Consider the following 23956-nt stretch of genomic DNA (forward strand, 5'->3'; position numbering starts at 1 on the left):
CACCACACCGAAATGTTTTTCTCACTCCTACTAGTGAATGTAATGTAACACACACCCATACAATGCGCACCACCCCGTGATGTTTTTCTCACTCCTACTAGTGAATGTAATGTAACACACACCCATACAATGCGCACCACCCCGTGATGTTTTTCTCACTCCTAGTAGTGAATGTAATGTAACACACACCCATACAATGCGCACCACCCCGCGATTTTTTTCAGAAACCTATTTTACATTGCCACTGCATGTTCCCTGACCACCTCCATGCTGACCACCCCGCGGTGCTTTTCTCCATCCTTCATTGACACTCACTGCCTATCCTAATTCATACCCTCCGATTCACACAACCCCTTGATGTTTTTCTCACTCCTACTAGTGAATGTAATGTAACTCACACCCATACAATGCGCACCACCCCGTGATGTTTTTCTCACTCCTACTAGTGAATGTAATGTAACACACACCCATACAAGGCGCACCACCCCGCGATGTTTTTCAGAAACCTATCCTAACTTGCCACTGCATGTTCCCTGACCTCCCGAAGCTGACCACCCCGCGGTGGTTTTCTCCATCCTACATTCCCACTCACTGCCTCTCCTAATTCAGACCCTCCGATTCACACCACACCGAAATGTTTTTCTCACTCCTACTAGTGAATGTAATGTAACACACACCCATACAATGCGCACCACCCCGTGATGTTTTTCTCACTCCTACTAGTGAATGTAATGTAACACACACCCATACAATGCGCACCACCCCGTGATATTTTTCTCACTCCTACTAGTGAATGTAATGTAACACACACCCATACAATGCGCACCACCCCGTGATGTTTTTCTCACTCCTACTAGTGAATGTAATGTAACACACACCCATACAATGTGCACCACCCCGCGATGTTTTTCAGAAACCTATCCTACATTGCCACTGCATGTTCCCTGACTTCCCCATGATGACCACCCCACGGTGCTTTTCTCCATCCTACATTGCCACTCACTGCCTATCCTAATTCAGACCCTCCGATTCACAACACCCCGTGATGTTTTTCTCCCTCCTACTAGTGAATGTATTGTAACACAAACCCATACAATGGGCACCACCCCGCGATGTTTTTCAGAAACCTATCCTACATTGCCACTGCATGTTCCCTGACCTCCCCATGCTGACCACACGCGGTGCTTTTCTCCATCCTACATTGCCACTCATTGCCTATCCTAATTCAGACCCTCCGATTCACACCACCCTGTGATGTTTTTCTCACTCCTACTAGTGAATGTAATGTAACACACACCCATACAATGCGCACCACCATGCAATGTTTTTCAGAAACCTATCCTACATTGCCACTGCATGTTCCCTGACCTCCCCATGCTGACCACCCCGCGGTGCTTTTCTAAATCCTAAATTTCCACTCACTGCCTATCCTAATTCAGACCCTCCGATTCACACCACCCCGTGATGTTTTTCTCACTCCTACTAGTGAATGAAATGTAACACACACCCACACAATGCGCACCACCCCTTGATGTTTTTATCACTCCTACTAGTGAATGTAATGTAACACACACCCATACAATGCGCACTACCTCGTGATGTTTTTCTCACTCCTACTAGTGAATGTAATGTAACACAAACCCATACAATGCGCACCACCCCGCGATGTTTTTCAGAAACCTATCCTACATTGCCAGTGCATGTTCCCTGACCTCCCCATGCTGACCACCCCGCGGTACTTTTCTCCATACTACATTGCCACTCACTGCCTAGCCTAATTCAGACCCTTCGATTCACACCACCCCGTGATGTTTTTCTCACTCCGACTAGTGAATGTAATGTAACACACACCCATACAATGCGCAGCTCCCCGTGATGTTTTTCTCACTAATACAAGTGAATGTAATGTTACACACACCCATACAATGCGCACCACCCCGCGATTTTTTTCAGAAACCTATCCTACATTGCCACTGCATGTTCCCGGACCTCCCCATGCTGACCACCCCACGGTGCTTTTCGCCATCCTACATTGCCACTCACTGCCTATCCTAATTCAGACCCTACGATTCACACCACCCCGTGATGTTTTTCTCACTCCTACTAGTGAATGTAATGTAACACACACCCATACAATGCGCACCACCCCGTGATGTTTTTCTCACTCCTACTAGTGAATGTAATGTAACACACACCCATACAATGCGCACCACCCCGCGATTTTTTTCAGAAACCTATCCTACATTGCCACTGCATGTTCCCGGACCTCCCCATGCTGACCACCCCACGGTGCTTTTCGCCATCCTACATTGCCACTCACTGCCTATCCTAATTCAGACCCTCCGATTCACACCACCCCGTGATGTTTTTCTCACTCCTACTAGTGAATGAAATGTAACACACACCCATACAATGTGCATCACCCCGTGATGTTTTTCTCACTCCTACTAGTGAATGTAATGTAACACACACCCATACAATGCGCACCACCCCGTGATGTTTTTCTCACTCCTACTAGTGAATGTAATGTAACACACACCCATACAATGCGCACCACCCCGCGATGTTTTTCACAAACCTATCCTACATTGCCACTGCATGTTCCCTGACCTCCCCATGCTGACCACCCCACGGTGCTTTTCTCCATCCTACATTGCCACTCACTGCCTATCCTAATTCAGACCCGCCGATTCACACCACCCCGTGATGTTTTTCTCACTCCTACTAGTTAATGTAATGTAACACACTCCCATACAATGCGCACCACCCCGTGATGTTTTTCTCACTCCTAGTAGTGAATGTAATGTAACACACACCCATACAATGCGCACCACCACGCGATGTTTTTCAGAAACCTATCCTACATTGCCAATGCATGTTCCCTGACCTCCCCATGCTGACCACCCCGCGGTACTTTTCTCCATCCTACATTGCCACTCACTGCCTATCCTAATTCAGACACTCCGATTCACACCACCCCGTGATGTTTTTCTCACTCCTACTAGTGAATGTAATGTAACACACTCCCATACAATGCGCACCACCCCGTGATGTTTTTCACACTCCTACTAGTGAATGTAATGTAACACACACCCATACAAGGCGCACCACCCCGCGATGTTTTTCAGAAACCTCTCCTAACTTGCCACTGCATGTTCCCTGACCTCCCGAAGCTGACCACCCCGCGGTGCTTTTCTCCATCCTACATTCCCACTCACTGCCTCTCCTAATTCAGACCCTCCGATTCACACCACACCGTAATGTTTTTCTCACTCCTACTAGTGAATGTAATGTAACACACACCCATACAATGCGCACCACCCCGTGATGTTTTTCTCACTCCTACTAGTGAATGTAATGTAACACACACCCATACAATGCGCACCACCCCGCGATGTTTTTCAGAAACCTATCCTACATTGCCACTGCATGTTCCCTGACCTCCCCATGATGACCACCCCACGGTGCTTTTCTCCATCCTACATTGCTACTCACTGCCTATCCTAATTCAGACCCTCCGATTCACAACACCCCGTGATGTTTTTCTCCCTCCTACTAGTGAATGTATTGTAACACAAACCCATACAATGGGCACCACCCCGCGATGTTTTTCAGAAACCTATCCTACATTGCCACTGCATGTTCCCTGACCTCCCCATGCTGACCACACGCGGTGCTTTTCTCCATCCTACATTGCCACTCATTGCCTATCCTAATTCAGACCCTCCGATTCACACCACCCTGTGATGTTTTTCTCACTCCTACTAGTGAATGTAATGTAACACACACCCATACAATGCGCACCACCATGCAATGATTTTCAGAAACCTATCCTACATTGCCACTGCATGTTCCCTGACCTCCCCATGCTGACCACCCCGCGGTGCTTTTCTAAATCCTAAATTTCCACTCACTGCCTATCCTAATTCAGACACTCCGATTCACACCACCCCGTGATGTTTTTCTCACTCCTACTAGTGAATGAAATGTAACACACACCCACACAATGCGCACCACCCCTTGATGTTTTTATCACTCCTACTAGTGAATGTAATGTAACACACACCCACACAATGCGCACCACCTCGTGATGTTTTTCTCACTCCTACTAGTGAATGTAATGTAACACACACCCATACAATGCGCACCACCCCGCGATGTTTTTCAGAAACCTATCCTACATTGCCACTGCATGTTCCCTGACCTCCCCATGCTGACCACCCCGCGGTACTTTTCTCCATCCTACATTGCCACTCACTGCCTAGCCTAATTCAGACCCTCCGATTCACACCACCCCGTGATGTTTTTCTCACTCCGACTATTGAATGTAATGTAACACACACCCATACAATGCGCAGCACCCCGTGATGTTTTTCTCACTAATACAAGTGAATGTAATGTTACACACACCCATACAATCCGCACCACCCCGCGATTTTTTTCAGAAACCTATCCTACATTGCCACTGCATGTTCCCGGACCTCCCCATGCTGACCACCCCACGGTGCTTTTCGCCATCCTACATTGCCACTCACTGCCTATCCTAATTCAGACCCTACGATTCACACCACCCCGTGATGTTTTTCTCACTCCTACTAGTGAATGTAATGTAACACACACCCATACAATGCGCACCACCCCGTGATGTTTTTCTCACTCCTACTAGTGAATGTAATGTAACACACACGCATACAATGCGCACCACCCCACGATGTTTTTCAGAAACCTATCCTACATTTCCACTGCATGTTCCCTGACCACCCCATGCTGACCACCCCGTGGTGATTTTCTCCATCCTACATTGCCACTCACTGCCTATCCTAATTCAGACCCTCCGATTCACACCACCCCGTGATGTTTTTTTCCCTGCTACTAGTGAATGTATTGTAACACACACCCATACAATGCACACCACCACGCGATGTTTTTCAGAAACCTATCCTACATTGCCACTGCATGTTCCCTGACCTCCCCATGCTGACCACCCCGCGGTGCTTTTCTCCATCCTACATTGCCACTCACTGCCTATCCTAATTCAGACCCTCCGATTCACACCACCCCGTGATGTTTTTCTCACTCCTACTAGTGAATGAAATGTAACACACACCCATACAATGTGCATCACCCCGTGATGTTTTTCTCACTCCTACTAGTGAATGTAATGTAACACACACCCATACAATGCGCACCACCCCGTGATGTTTTTCTCACTCCTACTAGTGAATGTAATGTAACACACACCCATACAATGCGCACCACCACGCGATGTTTTTCAGAAACCTATGCTACATTGCCACTGCATGTTCCCTGACCTCCCCATGCTGACCACCCCGCGGTGCTTTTCTCCATCCTACATTGCCACTCACTGCCTATCCTAATTCAGACTCGCCGATTCACACCACCCCGTGATGTTTTTCTCACTCCTACTAGTTAATGTAATGTAACACACTCCCATACAATGCGCACCACCCCGTGATGTTTTTCTCACTCCTAGTAGTGAATGTAATGTAACACACACCCATACAATGCGCACCACCACGCGATGTTTTTCAGAAACCTATCCTACATTGCCACTGCATGTTCCCTGACCTCCCCATGCTGACCACCCCGCGGTACTTTTCTCCATCCTACATTGCCACTCACTGCCTATCCTAATTCAGACACTCCGATTCACACCACCCCGTGATGTTTTTCTCACTCCTACTAGTGAATGTAATGTAACACACTCCCATACAATGCGCACCACCCCGTGATGTTTTTCACACTCCTACTAGTGAATGTAATGTAACACACACCCATACAATGCGCACCACCCCGTGATGTTTTTCTCACTCTTACTAGTGAATGTAATGTAACTCAAACCCATACAATGCGCACCACCCCGCGATGTTTTTCAGAAACCTATCGTATATTGCCACTGCATGTTCCCTGACCTCCCCATGCTGACCACCCCGTGGTGCTTTTCTACATCCTACATTGCCACTCACTGCCTATCCTAATTCAGACCCTCCGATTCACACCACCCCGTGAGGTTTTCTCACTCCTACTAGTGAATGTAACGTAACACACACCCATAGAATGCGCACCACCCCGCGATGTTTTCAGAAACCTCTCCTACATTGCCACTGCATGTTCCATGACCTCCCCATGCTGACCACCCCGTGGTGCTTTTCTCCAACCTACATTGCCTCTCACTGCCTATCCTAATTCAGACCCTCCGATTCACACCACCCCGTGATGTTTTTCTCACTCCTACTAGTGAATGTAATGTAACACACACCCATACTATGCGCACCTCCCCGTGATGTTTTTCTCACTCCTACTAGTGAATGTAATGTAACACACACCCATACAATGCGCACCACCCCGCGATTGTTTTCAGAAACCTATCCTACATTGCCACTGCATGTTCCCTGACCACCTCCATGCTGACCACCCCGCGGTGCTTTTCTCCATCCTTCATTGCCACACACTGCCTATCCTAATTCAGACCCTCCGATTCACACCACCCCTTGATGTTTTTCTCACTCCTACTAGTGAATGTAATGTAACTCACACCCATACATTGCGCACCACCCCGTGATGTTTTTCTCACTCCTACTAGTGAATGTAATGTAACACACACCCATACAAGGCGCACCACCCCGCGATGTTTTTCAGAAACCTATCCTAAGTTGCCACTGCATGTTCCCTGACCTCCCGAAGCTGACCACCCGGCGGTGGTTTTCTCCATCCTACATTCCCACTCACTGCCTCTCCTAATTCAGACCCTCCGATTCACACCACACCGTAATGTTTTTCTCACTCCTACTAGTGAATGTAATGTAACACACACCCATACAATGCGCACCACCCCGTGATGTTTTTCTCACTCCTACTAGTGAATGTAATGTAACACACACCCATACAATGTGCACCACCCCGCGATGTTTTTCAGAAACCTATCCTACATTGCCACTGCATGTTCCCTGACCTCCCCTTGCTGACCACCCCACGGTGCTTTTCTCCATCCTACATTGCCACTCACTGTCTATCCTAATTCAGACCCTCCGATTCAAACCACCCCGTGATGTTTTTCTCCCTCCTACTAGTGAATGTATTGTAACACAAACCCATACAATGCGCACCACCCTGCAATGTTTTTCAGAAACCTATCCTACATTGCCACTGCATGTTCCATGACCTCCCCATTCTGACCACCCCGCGGTGCTTTACTCCATCCTAAATTTCCACTCACTGCCTATCCTAATTCAGACCCTCCGATTCACACCACCCCGTGATGTTTTTCTCACTCCTACTAGTGAATGAAATGTAACACACACCCATACAATGCGCACCACCCCGTGATGTTTTTCTCACTCCTACTAGTGAATGTTATGTAACACACACCCATACAATGCGCACCACCCCGTGATGTTTTTCTCACTCCTACTAGTGAATGTAATGTAACACACACCCATACAATGCGCACCACCCGCGATATTTTTCAGAAACTTATCCTACATTGCCACTGCATGTTCAATGATCTCCCCATGCTGACCACCCCGCGGTGCTTTTCTCCATCCTACATTGACACTCACTGCCTATCTTAATTCAGACCCTCCGATTCACACCACCCCGTGATGTTTTTCTCACTCCTACTAGTGAATGTAATGTAACACACACACATACAATGCGCAGCACCCCGTGATGTTTTTCTCACTAATACAAGTGAATGTAATGTTACACACACCCATACAATGCGCACCACCCCGCGATTTTTTTCAGAAACCTATCCTACATTGCCACTGCATGTTCCCTGACCTCCCCATGCTGACCACCCCACGGTGCTTTTCTCCATCCTACATTGCCACTCACTGCCTATCCTAATTCAGACCCTACGATTCACACCACCCCGTGATGTTTTTCTCACTCCTACTAGTGAATGTAATGTAACACACACCCATACAATGCGCACCACCGCGTGATGTTTTTCTCACTCCTACTAGTGAATGTAATGTAACACACACCCATACAATGCGGACCACCCCGTGATGTTTTTCTCAATCCTACTAGTGAATGTAATGTAACACACACCCATACAATGTGCACCACCCTGCGATGTTTTTCAGAAACCTATCCTACATTGCCACTGCATGTTCCATGACCTCCCCATGCTGACCACCCCGCGGTTCTTTTCTCCAACCTACATTGCCACTCACTGCCTATCCTAATTCAGACCCTCCGATTCACACCACCCCGTGATGTTTTTCTCACTCCTACTAGTGAATGTAATGTAACACACACCCATACAATGCGCACCACCCCGTGATGTTTTTCAGAAAACTATCCTACATTGCCACTGCATGTTCCCTGACCTCCCCATGCTGACCACCCAGCGGTGCTTTTCTCCATCCTACATTGCCACTCACTGCCTATCCTAATTCAGACCCTCCGATTCACACCACCCCGTGATGTTTTTCTCACTCCTACTAGTGAATGTAATGTAACACACACCCATACAATGCGCACCACCTCGTGATGTTTTTCTCACTCCTACTAGTGAATGTAATGTAACACACACCCATACAATGGGCACCACACCGTGATGTTTTTAGGAAACCTATCCTACATTGCCACTGCATGTTCCCTGACCACCTCCATGCTGACCACCCCGCGGTGCTTTTCTCGATCCTACATTGCCACTCACTGCCTATCCTAATTCAGACCCTCCGATTCACACCACCCCGTGATGTTTTTCTCACTCCTACTAGTGAATGTAATGTAACACACACCCATACAATGCGCACCACCCCGTGATGTTTTTCTCACTCCTACTAGTGAATGTAATGTAACACACACCCATACAATGCGCACCACCCCGTGATGTTTTTCAGAAACCTATCCTACATTGCCACTGCATGTTCCCTGACCTCCCGAAGCTGACCACCCCGTGGTGCTTTTCTCCATCCTAGATTGCCACTCACTGCCTCTCCTAATTCAGACCCTCCGATTCACACCACCCCGTGATGTTTTTCTCACTCCTACTAGTGAATGTAATGTAACACACACCCATACAATGCGCACCACCCCGTGATGTTTTTCTCACTCCTACTAGTGAATGTAATGTAACACACACCCATACAATGCGCACCACCCCGCGATGTTTTTCAGAAACCTATCCCACATTGCCACTGCATGTTCCCTGAACTCCCCATGCTGACCTCCCCGCGGTGCTTTTCTCCATTCTACATTGCCACTCACTGCCTATCCTAATTCAGACCCTCCGATTCACACCACCCCGTGATGTTTTTCTCACTCCTACAAGTGAATGTAATGTAACACACACCCATACAATGCGCAGCACCCCGTGATGTTTTTCTCACTCCTACTAGTGAATGTAATGTAACACACACCCAAACAATGCGCACCACCCCGTGATGTTTTTCTCACTCCTACTAGTGAATATAATGTAACACACACCCATACAATGCGCACCACCCCGTGATGTTTTTCTCAATCCTACTAGTGAATGTAATGTAACACACACCCATACAATGCGCACCACCCTGCGATGTTTTTCAGAAACCTATCCAACATTGCCACTGCATGTTCCCTGACCTCCCCATGCTGACCACCCCGCGTTGCTTTTCTCCATCCTACATTGCCACTCACTGCCTATCCTAATTCAGACCCTCCGATTCACACGACCCCGTGATGTTTTCTCACTCCTACTAGTGAATGTAACTTAACACACACCAAAGAATGCGCACCACCCCGCGATGTTTTTCAGAAACCTATCCTACATTGCCACTGCATGTTCCATGACCTCCCCATGCTGACCACCCCACGGTTCTTTTCTCCAACCTACATTGCCACTCACTGCCTATCCTAATTCAGACCCTCCGATTCACACCACCCCGTGATGTTTTTCTCACTCCTACTAGTGAATGTAATGTAACACACACCCATAAAATGTGCACCACCCCGTGATGTATTTCAGAAAACTATCCTACATTGCCACTGCATGTTTCCTGACCTCCCCATGCTGACCACCCCGCGGTGCTTTTCTCCATCCTACATTGCCACTCACTGCCTATCCTAATTCAGACCCTCCGATTCACACCACCTCGTGATGTTTTTCTCCCTCCTACTAGTGAATGTATTGTAACACACACCCATACAATGCGCACCACCCCGCGATGTTTTTCAGAAACCTATCCTACATTGCCACTGCATGTTCCCTGACCTCCCCATGCTGACCACCCCGCGGTGCTTTTCTCCATCCTACATTGCCACTCACTGCCTATCCTAATTCAGACCCTCCGATTCACACCACCCCGTGAGGTTTTCTCACTCCTACCAGTGAATGTAACGTAACACACACCCATAGAATGCGCACCACCCCGCGATGTTTTCAGAAACCTCTCCTACATTGCCACTGCATGTTCCATAAGCTCCCCATGCTGACCACCCCGTGGTGCTTTTCTCCAACCTACATTGCCTCTCACTGCCTATCCTAATTCAGACCCTCCGATTCACACCACCCCGTGATGTTTTTCTCACTCCTACTAGTGAATGTAATGTAACACACACCCGTACTATGCACACCACACCGTGATGTTTTTCTCACTCCTACTAGTGAATGTAATGTAACACACACCCATACAATGCGCACCACCCCGCGATTTTTTTCAGAAACCTATCCTACATTGCCACTGCATGTTCCCTGACCAACTCCATGCTGACCACCCCGCGGTGCTTTTCTCCATCCTTCATTGCCACACACTGCCTATCCTAATTCAGACCCTCCGATTCACACCACCCCTTGATGTTTTTCTCACTCCTACTAGTGAATGTAATGTAACACACACCCATACAAGGCGCACCACCCCGCGATGTTTTTCAGAAACCTATCCTAACTTGCCACTGCATGTTCCCTGACCTCCCGAAGCTGACCACCCCGTGGTGCTTTTCTCCATCCTACATTCCCACTCACTGCCTCTCCTAATTCAGACCCTCCGATTCACACCACACCGTAATGTTTTTCTCACTCCTACTAGTGAATGTAATGTAACACAAACCCATACAATGCGCACCACCCCGTGATGTTTTTCTCACTCCTACTAGTGAATGTAATGTAACACACACCCATACAATGTGCACCACCCCGCTATGTTTTCCAGAAACCTATCCTACATTGCCACTGCATGTTCCCTGACCTCCCCTTGCTGACCACCCCACGGTGCTTTTCTCCATCCTACATTGCCACTCACTGCCTATCCTAATTCAGACCCTCCGATTCACACCACCCCGTGATGTTTTTCTCCCTCCTACTAGTGAATGTATTGTAACACAAACCCATACAATGCCCACCACCCCGCGATGTTTTTCAGAAACCTATCCTACATTGCCACTGCATGTTCCCTGACCTCCCCATGCTGACCACACGCGGTGCTTTTCTCCATACTACATTGCCACTCATTGCCTATCCTAATTCAGACCCTCCGATTCACACCGCCCCGTGATGTTTTTCTCACTCCTACTAGTGAATGTAATGAAACACACACCCATACAATGCGCACCACCCTGCAATGTTTTTCAGAAACCTATCCTACATTGCCACTGCATGTTCCCTGACCTCCCCATGCTGACCACCCCGCGGTGCTTTTCTCCATCCTAAATTTCCACTCACTGCCTATCCTAATTCAGACCCTCCGATTCACACCACCCCGTGATGTTTTTCTCACTCCTACTAGTGAATGAAATGTAACACACACCCATATACAATGCGCACCACCCCGTGATGTTTTTCTCACTCCTACTAGTGAATGTAATGTAACACACACCCATACAATGTGCACCACCTCGTGATGTTTTTCTCACTCCTACTAGTGAATGTAATGTAACACACACCCATACAATGCGCACCACCCCGCGATGTTTTCCAGAAACCTATCCTACATTGCCACTGCATGTTCCCTGACCTCCCCATGCTGACCACCCCGCGGTACTTTTCTCGATCCTACATTGCCACTCACTGCCTATCCTAATTCAGACCCTCCGATTCACACCACCCCGTGATGTTTTTCTCACTCCGACTAGTGAATGTAATGTAACACACACCCATACAATGCGCAGCACCCCGTGATGTTTTTGTCACTAATACAAGTGAATGTAATGTTACACACACCCATACAATGCGGACCACCCCGCGATTTTTTTCAGAAACCTATCCTACATTGCCACTGCATGTTCCCTGACCTCCCCATGCTGACCACCCCACGGTGCTTTTCTCCATCCTACATTGCCACTCACTGCCTATCCTAATTCAGACCCTACGATTCACACCACCCTGTGATGTTTTCTCACTCCTACTAGTGAATGTAATGTAACACACACCCATACAATGCGCACCACCCCGTGATGATTTTCTCACTCCTACTAGTGAATGTAATGTAACACACACCCATACAATGCGCACCACCATGCGATGTTTTTCAGAAACCTATCCTACATTGCCACTGCATGTTCCATGACCTCCCCATGCTGACCACCCCGCGGTTCTTTTCTCCAACCTACATTGCCACTCACTGCCTATCCTAATTCAGACCCTCCGATTCACACCACCCCGTGATGTTTTTCTCACTCCTACTAGTGAATGTAATGTAACACACACCCATACAATGCGCACCACCCCGTGATGTTTTTCAGAAAACTATCCTACATTGCCACTGCATGTTCCCTGACCTCCCCATGCTGACCACCCCGCGGTGCTTTTCTCCATCCTACATTGCCACTCACTGCGTATCCTAATTCAGACCCTCCGATTCACACCACCCCGTGATGTTTTTCTCACTCCTACTAGTGAATGTAATGTAACACACACCCATATACAATGCGCACCACCCCGTGATGTTTTTCAGAAAACTATCCTACATTGCCACTGCATGTTCCCTGACCTCCCCATGCTGACCACCCCGCGGAGCTTTTCTCCATCCTACATTGCCACTCACTGCCTATCCTAATTCAGACACTCCGATTCACACCACCCCGTGATGTTTTTCTCACTCCTACTAGTGAATGTAATGTAACACACACCCAAACAATGCGCACCTCCCCGTGATGTTTTTCTCACTCCTACTAGTGAATGTAATGTAACACACACCCATGCAATGCGCACCACCCCTCGATGTTTTTCAGAAACCTATCCTACATTGCCACTGCATGTTCCCTGACCTCCCCATGCTGACCACCCCGCGGTGCTTTTCTCCATCCTACATTGCCACTCAGTGCCTATCCTAATTCAGACCCTCCGATTCACACCACCCCGTGATGTTTTTCTCACTCCTACTAGTGAATGTAATGTAACACACACCCATACAATGCGCACCACCCCGTGATGTTTTTCTCACTCCTACTAGTGAATGTAATGTAACACACACCCATACAATGCGCACCACCTCGTGATGTTTTTCTCACTCCTACTAGTGAATGTAATGTAACACACACCCATACAATGGGCACCACACCGCGATGTTTTTAGGAAACCTATCCTACATTGCCACTGCATGTTCCCTGACCACCTCCATGCTGACCACCCCGCGGTGCTTTTCTCGATCCTACATTGCCACTCACTGCCTATCCTAATTCAGACCCTGCGATTCACACCACCCCGTGATGTTTTTCTCACTCCTACTAGTGAATGTAATGTAACACACACCCATACAATGCGCACCACCCCGTGATGTTTTTCTCACTCCTACTAGTGAATGTAATGTAACACACACCCATACAATGCGCACCACCCCGCGATGTTTTTCAGAAACCTATCCTACATTGCCACTGCTTGTTCCCTGACCTCCCGAAGCTGACCACCCCGCGGTGCTTTTCTCCATCCTAGATTGCCACTCACTGCCTCTCCTAATTCAGACCCTCCGATTCACACCACCCCGTGATGTTTTTCTCACTCCTACTAGTGAATGTAATGTAACACACACCCATACAATGCGCACCACCCCGTGATGTTTTTCTCACTCCTACTAGTGAATGTAATGTAACACACACCCATACAATGCGCACCACCCCGCGATGTTTTTCAGAAACCTATCCCACATTGCCACTGCATGTTCCCTGAATCCCCCATGCTGACCTCCCCGCGGTGCTTTTCTCCATTCTACATTGCCACTCACTGCCTATCCTAATTCAGACCCTCTGATTCACACCACCCCGTGATGTTTTTCTCACTCCTACAAGTGAATGTAATGTAACACACACCCATACAATGCGCAGCACCCCGTGATGTTTTTCTCACTACTACAAGTGAATGTAATGTTACACATACCCATACAATGCGCACCACCCCGCGATTTTTTTCAGAAACCTATCCTACATTGCCACTGCATGTTCCCTGACCTCCCCATGCTGACCACAACACGGTGCTTTTCTCCATCCTACATTGCCACGCACTGCCTATCCTAATTCTGACCCTACGATTCACACCACCCCGTGATGTTTTTCTCACTCCTACTAGTGAATGTAATGTAACACACACGCATACAATGCGCACCACCCCACGATGTTTTTCAGAAACCTATCCTACATTGCCACTGCATGTTCCCTGACCTCCCGAAGCTGACCACCCCGCGGTGCTTTTCTCCATCCTAGATTGCCACTCACTGCCTCTCCTAATTCAGACCCTCCGATTCACACCACCCCGTGATGTTTTTCTCACTCCTACTAGTGAATGTAATGTAACACACACCCATACAATGCGCACCACCCCGTGATGTTTTTCTCACTCCTACTAGTGAATGTAATGTAACACACACCCATACAATGCGCACCACCCCGCGATGTTTTTCAGAAACCTATCCCACATTGCCACTGCATGTTCCCTGAACTCCCCATGCTGACCTCCCCGCGGTGCTTTTCTCCATTCTACATTGCCACTCACTGCCTATCCTAATTCAGACCCTCCGATTCACACCACCCCGTGATGTTTTTCTCACTCCTACAAGTGAATGTAATGTAACACACACCCATACAATGCGCAGCACCCCGTGATGTTTTTCTCACTCCTACTAGTGAATGTAATGTAACAGACACCCAAACAATGCGCACCACCCCGTGATGTTTTTCTCACTCCTACTAGTGAATGTAATGTAACACACACCCATACAATGCGCACCACCCCGTGATGTTTTTCTCAATCCTACTAGTGAATGTAATGTAACACACACCCATACAATGCACACCACCCTGCGATGTTTTTCAGAAACCTATCCAACATTGCCACTGCATGTTCCCTGACCTCCCCATGCTGACCACCCCGCGTTGCTTTTCTCCATCCTACATTGCCACTCACTGCCTATCCTAATTCAGACCCTCCGATTCACACGACCCCGTGATGTTTTCTCACTCCTACTAGTGAATGTAACTTAACACACACCAAAGAATGCGCACCACGCCGCGATGTTTTTCAGAAACCTATCCTACATTGCCACTGCATGTTCCATGACCTCCCCATGCTGACCACCCCACGGTTCTTTTCTCCAACCTACATTGCCACTCACTGCCTATCCTAATTCAGACCCTCCAATTCACACCACCCCGTGATGTTTTTCTCACTCCTACTAGTGAATGTAATGTAACACACACCCATAAAATGTGCACCACCCCGTGATGTATTTCAGAAAACTATCCTACATTGCCACTGCATGTTTCCTGACCTCCCCATGCTGACCACCCCGCGGTGCTTTTCTCCATCCTACATTGCCACTCACTGCCTATCCTAATTCAGACCCTCCGATTCACACCACCTCGTGATGTTTTTCTCCCTCCTACTAGTGAATGTATTGTAACACACACCCATACAATGCGCACCACACGCGATGTTTTTCAGAAACCTATCCTTCATTGCCACTGCATGTTCCCTGACCTCCCCATGCTGACCACCCCGCGGTGCTTTTCTCCATCCTACATTCCCACTCACTGCCTCTCCTAATTCAGACCCTCCGATTCACACCACACCGTAATGTTTTTCTCACTCCTACTAGTGAATGTAATGTAACACAAACCCATACAATGCGCACCACCCCGTGATGTTTTTCTCACTCCTACTAGTGAATGTAATGTAACACACACCCATACAATGTGCACCACCCCGCTATGTTTTCCAGAAACCTATCCTACATTGCCACTGCATGTTCCCTGACCTCCCCTTGCTGACCACCCCACGGTGCTTTTCTCCATTATACATTGCCACTCACTGCCTATCCTAATTCAGACCCTCCGATTCACACCACCCCGTGATGTTTTTCTCCCTCCTACTAGTGAATGTATTGTAACACAAACCCATACAATGCCCACCACCCCGCGATGTTTTTCAGAAACCTATCCTACATTGCCACTGCATGTTCCCTGACCTCCCCATGCTGACCACACGCGGTGCTTTTCTCCAAACTACATTGCCACTCATTGCCTATCCTAATTCAGACCCTCCGATTCACACCACCCCGTGATGTTTTTCTCACTCCTACTAGTGAATGTAATGTAACACACACCCATACAATGCGCACCACCCTGCAATGTTTTTCAGAAACCTATCCTACATTGCCACTGCATGTTCCATGACCTCCCCATGCTGACCACCCCGCGGTGCTTTTCTCCATCCTAAATTTCCACTCACTGCCTATCCTAATTCAGACCCTCCGATTCACACCACCCCGTGATGTTTTTCTCACTCCTACTAGTGAATGAAATGTAACACACACCCATACAATGCGCACCACCCCGTGATGTTTTTCTCACTCCTACTAGTGAATGTAATGTAACACACACCCATACAATGCGCACCACCTCGTGATGTTTTTCTCACTCCTACTAGTGAATGTAATGTAACACACACCCATACAATGCGCACCACCCCGCGATGTTTTCCAGAAACCTATCCTACATTGCCACTGCATGTTCCCTGACCTCCCCATGCTGACCACCCCGCGGTACTTTTCTCGATCCTACATTGCCACTCACTGCCTATCCTAATTCAGACCCTCCGATTCACACCACCCCGTGATGTTTTTCTCACTCCGACTAGTGAATGTAATGTAACACACACCCATACAATGCGCAGCACCCCGTGATGTTTTTGTCACTAATACAAGTGAATGTAATGTTACACACACCCATACAATGCGCACCACCCCGCGATTTTTTTCAGAAACCTATCCTACATTGCCACTGCATGTTCCCGGACCTCCCCATGCTGACCACCCCACGGTGCTTTTCTCCATCCTACATTGCCACTCACTGCCTATCCTAATTCAGACCCTACGATTCACACCACCCCGTGATGTTTTTCTCACTCCTACTAGTGAATGTAATGTAACACACACCCATAAAATGCGCACCACCCCGTGATGTTTTTCTCACTCCTACTAGTGAATGTAATGTAACACACACCCATACAATGCGCACCACCCCGTGATGATTTTCTCACTCCTACTAGTGAATGTAATGTAACACACACCCATACAATGCGCACCACCATGCGATGTTTTTCAGAAACCTATCCTACATTGCCACTGCATGTTCCATGACCTCCCCATGCTGACCACCCCGCGGTTCTTTTCTCCAACCTACATTGCCACTCACTGCCTATCCTAATTCAGACCCTCCGATTCACACCACCCCGTGATGTTTTTCTCACTCCTACTAGTGAATGTAATGTAACACACACCCATACAATGCGCACCACCCCGTGATGTTTTTCAGAAAACTATCCTACATTGCCACTGCATGTTCCCTGACCTCCCCATGCTGACCACCCCGCGGTGCTTTTCTCCATCCTACATTGCCACTCACTGCCTATCCTAATTCAGACCCTCCGATTCACACCACCCCGTGATGTTTTTCTCACTCCTACTTGTGAATGTAATGTAACACACACCCATATACAATGCGCACCACCCCGTGATGTTTTTCAGAAAACTATCCTACATTGCCACTGCATGTTCCCTGACCTCCCCATGCTGACCACCCCGCGGTGCTTTTCTCGATCCTACATTGCCACTCACTGCCTATCCTAATTCAGACCCTCCGATTCACACCACCCCGTGATGTTTTTCTCACTCCTACTAGTGAATGTAATGTAACACACACCCATACAATGCGCACCACCCCGTGATGTTTTTCTCATTCCTACTAGTGAATGTAATGTAACACACACCCATACAATGCGCACCACCCCGCGATGTTTTTCAGAAACCTATCCTGCATTGCCACTGCATGTTCCCTGACCTCCCCATGCTGACCACCCCGCGGTGCTTTTCCCCATCCTACATTGCCACTCACTGCCTATCCTAATTCAGACCCTCCTATTCACACCAACCCGTGATGTTTTTCTCACTCCTACTAGTGAATGTAATGTAACACACACCCATACAATGCGCACCACCTCATGATGTTTTTCTCACTCCTACTAGTGAATGTAATGTAACACACACCCATACAATGGGCACCACACCGCGATGTTTTTAGGAAACCTATCCTACATTGCCACTGCATGTTCCCTGACCACCTCCATGCTGACCACCCCGCGGTGCTTTTCTCGATCCTACATTGCCACTCACTGCCTATCCTAATTCAGACCCTCCGATTCACACCACCCCGTGATGTTTTTCTCACTCCTACTAGTGAATGTAATGTAACACACACCCATACAATGCGCACCACCCCGTGATGTTTTTCTCATTCCTACTAGTGAATGTAATGTAACACACACCCATACAATGCGCACCACCCCGCGATGTTTTTCAGAAACCTATCCTACATTGCCACTGCATGTTCCCTGACCTCCCGAAGCTGACCACCCCGCGGTGCTTTTCTCCATCCTAGATTGCCACTCACTGCCTCTCCTAATTCAGACCCTCCGATTCACACCACCCCGTGATGTTTTTCTCACTCCTACTAGTGAATGTAATGTAACACACACCCATACAATGCGCACCACCCCGTGATGTTTTTCTCACTCCTACTAGTGAATGTAATGTAACACACACCCATACAATGCGCACCACCCCGCGATGTTTTTCAGAAACCTATCCCAAATTGCCACTGCATGTTCCCTGACCTCCCCATGCTGACCACCCCGCGGTGCTTTTCTCCATCCTACATTGCCACTCAGTGCCTATCCTAATTCAGACCCTCCGATTCACACCACCCCGTGATGTTTTTCTCACTCCTACTAGTGAATGTAATGTAACACACACCCAAACAATGCGCACCACCCCGTGATGTTTTTCTCACTCCTACTAGTGAATGTAATGTAACACACACCCATACAATGCGAACCACAGCATGATGTTTTTCTCACTCCTACTAGTGAATGTAATGTAACACACACCCATATACAATGCGCACCACCCCGTGATGTTTTTCAGATAACTATCCTACATTGCCACTGCATGTTCCCTGACCTCCCCATGCTGACCACCCCACGGTGCTTTTCTCCATCCTACATTGCCACTCACTGCCTATCCTAATTCAGACCCTCCGATTCACACCACCCCGTGATGTTTTTCTCACTCCTACTAGTGAATGTAATGTAACACACACCCAAACAATGCGCACCACCCCGTGATGTTTTTCTCACTCCTACTAGTGAATGTAATGTAACACACACCCATGCAATGCGCACCACCCCTCGATGTTTTTCAGAAACCTATCCTACATTGCCACTGCATGTTCCCTGACCTCCCCATGCTGACCACCCCGCGGTGCTTTTCTCCATCCTACATTGCCACTCAGTGCCTATCCTAATTCAGACCCTCCGATTCACACCACCCCGTGATGTTTTTCTCACTCCTACTAGTGAATGTAATGTAACACACACCCATACAATGCGCACCACCCCGTGATGTTTTTCTCACTCCTACTAGTGAATGTAATGTAACACACACCCATACAATGCGCACCACCCAGCGATGTTTTTCAGAAACCTATCCTACATTGCCACTGCTTGTTCCCTGACCTCCCGAAGCTGACCACCCCGCGGTGCTTTTCTCCATCCTAGATTGCCACTCACTGCCTCTCCTAATTCAGACCCTCCGATTCACACCACCCCGTGATGTTTTTCTCACTCCTACTAGTGAATGTAATGTAACACACACCCATACAATGCGCACCACCCCGTGATGTTTTTCTCACTCCTACTAGTGAATGTAATGTAACACACACCCATACAATGCGCACCACCCCGCGATGTTTTTCAGAAACCTATCCCACATTGCCAATGCATGTTCCCTGAATCCCCCATGCTGACCTCCCCGCGGTGCTTTTCTCCATTCTACATTGCCACTCACTGCCTATCCTAATTCAGACCCTCCGATTCACACCACCCCGTGATGTTTTTCTCACTCCTACAAGTGAATGTAATGTAACACACACCCATACAATGCGCAGCACCCCGTGATGTTTTTCTCACTACTACAAGTGAATGTAATGTTACACACACCCATACAATGCGCACCACCCCGCGATTTTTTTCAGAAACCTATCCTACATTGCCACTGCATGTTCCCTGACCTCCCCATGCTGACCACAACACGGTGCTTTTCTCCATTCTACATTGCCACGCACTGCCTATCCTAATTCTGACCCTACGATTCACACCACCCCGTGATGTTTTTCTCACTCCTACTAGTGAATGTAATGTAACACACACCCAAACAATGCGCACCACCCCGTGATGTTTTTCTCACTCCTACTAGTGAATGTAATGTAACACACACCCATACAATGCGCACCACCCCGTGATGTTTTTCTCACTCCTACTAGTGAATGTAATGTAACACACACCCATACAATGCGCACCACCCCGTGATGTTTTTCTCAATCCTACTAGTGAATGTAATGTAACACACACCCATACAATGCGCACCACCCTGCGATGTTTTTCAGAAACCTATCCTACATTGCCACTGCATGTTCCCTGACCTCCCCATGCTGACCACCCCGCGTTGCTTTTCTCCATCCTACATTGTCATTCACTGCCTATCCTAATTCAGACCCTCCGATTCACACCACCCCGTGATGTTTTTCTCACTCCTACTAGTGAATGTAATGTAACACACACCCATACAATGCGCACCACCCCGTGATGTTTTTCTCACTCCTACTAGTGAATGTAATGTAACACACACCCATACAATGCGCACCACCTCGTGATGTTTTTCTCACTCCTACTAGTGAATGTAATGTAACACACACCCATACAATGGGCACCACACCGCGATGTTTTTAGGAAACCTATCCTACATTGCAACTGCATGTTCCCTGACCACCTCCATGCTGAACACCCCGCGGTGCTTTTCTCGATCCTACATTGCCACTCACTGCCTATCCTAATTCAGACCCTCCGATTCACACCACCCCGTGATGTTTTTCTCACTCCTACTAGTGAATGTAATGTAACACACACCCATACAATGCGCACCACCCCGTGATGTTTTTCTCACTCCTACTAGTGAATGTAATGTAACACACACCCATACAATGCGCACCACCCCGCGATGTTTTTCAGAAACCTATCCTACATTGCCACTGCTTGTTCCCTGACCTCCCGAAGCTGACCACCCCGCGGTGCTTTTCTCCATCCTAGATTGCCACTCACTGCCTCTCCTAATTCAGACCCTCCGATTCACACCACCCCGTGATGTTTTTCTCACTCCTACTAGTGAATGTAATGTAACACACACCCATACAATGCGCACCACCCCGTGATGTTTTTCTCACTCCTACTAGTGAATGTAATGTAACACACACCCATACAATGCGCACCACCCCGCGATGTTTTTCAGAAACCTATCCCACATTGCCACTGCATGTTCCCTGAATCCCCCATGCTGACCTCCCCGCGGTGCTTTTCTCCATTCTACATTGCCACTCACTGCCTATCCTAATTCAGACCCTCCGATTCACACCACCCCGTGATGTTTTTCTCACTCCTACAAGTGAATGTAATGTAACACACACCCATACAATGCGCAGCACCCCGTGATGTTTTTCTCACTACTACAAGTGAATGTAATGTTACACACACCCATACAATGCGCACCACCCCGCGATTTTTTTCAGAAACCTATCCTACATTGCCACTGCATGTTCCCTGACCTCCCCATGCTGAACACAACACGGTGCTTTTCTCCATCCTACATTGCCACGCACTGCCTATCCTAATTCTGACCCTACGATTCACACCACCCCGTGATGTTTTTCTCACTCCTACTAGTGAATGTAATGTAACACACACCCAAACAATGCGCACCACCCCGTGATGTTTTTCTCACTCCTACTAGTGAATGTAATGTAACACACACCCATACAATGCGCACCACCCCGTGATGTTTTTCTCACTCCTACTAGTGAATGTAATGTAACACACACCCATACAATGCGCACCACCCCGTGATGTTTTTCTCAATCCTACTAGTGAATGTAATGTAACACACACCCATACAATGTGCACCACCCTGCGATGTTTTTCAGAAACCTATCCTACATTGCCACTGCATGTTCCCTGACCTCCCCATGCTGACCACCCCGCGTTGCTTTTCTCCATCCTACATTGTCACTCACTGCCTATCCTAATTCAGACCCTCCGATTCACACGACCCCGTGATGTTTCCTCACTCCTACTAGTGAATGTAACGTAACACACACCCATAGAATGCGCACCACCCCGCGATGTTTTTCAGAAACCTATCCTACATTGCCACTGCATGTTCCATGACCTCCCCATGCTGACCACCCCGCGGTTCTTTTCTCCAACCTACATTGCCACTCACTACCTATCCTAATTCAGACCCTCCGATTCACACCACCCCGTGATGTTTTTCTCACTCCTACAAGTGAATGTAATGTAACACACACCCATACAATGCGCACCACCGCGCGATGTTTTTCAGAAACCTATCCTACATTGCCACTGCATGTTCCCTGACCTCCCCATGCTGACCACCCCGCGGTGCTTTTCTCCATCCTACATTGCCACTCACTGCCTATCCTAATTCAGACCCTCCGATTCACACCACCCCGTGATGTTTTTCTCACTCCTACTAGTGAATGAAATGTAACACACACCCATACAATGTGCATCACCTCGTGATGTTTTTCTCACTCCTACTAGTGAATGTAATGTAACACACACCCATACAATGCGCACCAAACCGTGATGTTTTTCTCACACCTACTAGGGAATGAAATGTAACACACACCCATACAATGCGCACCACCCCGCGATGTTTTTCAGAAACCTATCCTACATTGCCACTGCATGTTCCCTGACCTCCCCATGCTGACCACCCCGCGGTGCTTTTCTCCATCCTACATTGCCACTCACTGCCTATCCTAATTCAGACCCTCCGATTCACACCACCCCGTGATGTTTTTCTCACTCCTACTAGGGAATGAAATGTAACACACACCCATACAATGCGCACCACCCTGCGATGTTTTTCAGAAACCTATCCTACATTGCCACTGCATGTTCCATGACCTCCCCATGCTGACCACACCGCGGTGCTTTTCTCCATCCTAGATTGCCACTCACTGCCTCTCCTAATTCAGACGCTCCGATTCACACCACCCCGTGATGTTTTTCTCACTCCTACTAGTGAATGTAATGTAATACACACCCATACAATGCGCACCACCCCGTGATGTTTTTCTCACTCCTACTAATGAATGTAATGTAACACACACCCATACAATGCGCACCACCCCGCGATGTTTTTCAGAAACCTATCCCACATTGCCACTGCATGTTCCCTGAACTCCCCATGGTGACCTCCCCGCGGTGCTTTTCTCCATTCTACATTGCCACTCACTGCCTATCCTAATTCAGACCCTCCGATTCACACCACCCTGTGATGTTTTTCTCACTCCTACAAGTGAATGTAATGTAACACACACCCAT

The sequence above is a fragment of the Cavia porcellus genome, unplaced genomic scaffold (assembly GCF_034190915.1).
Source record: "Cavia porcellus strain 051 isolate PalLab524CR breed Dunkin Hartley unplaced genomic scaffold, mCavPor4.1 scaffold_8, whole genome shotgun sequence".
Lineage (NCBI taxonomy): Eukaryota > Metazoa > Chordata > Mammalia > Rodentia > Caviidae > Cavia > Cavia porcellus.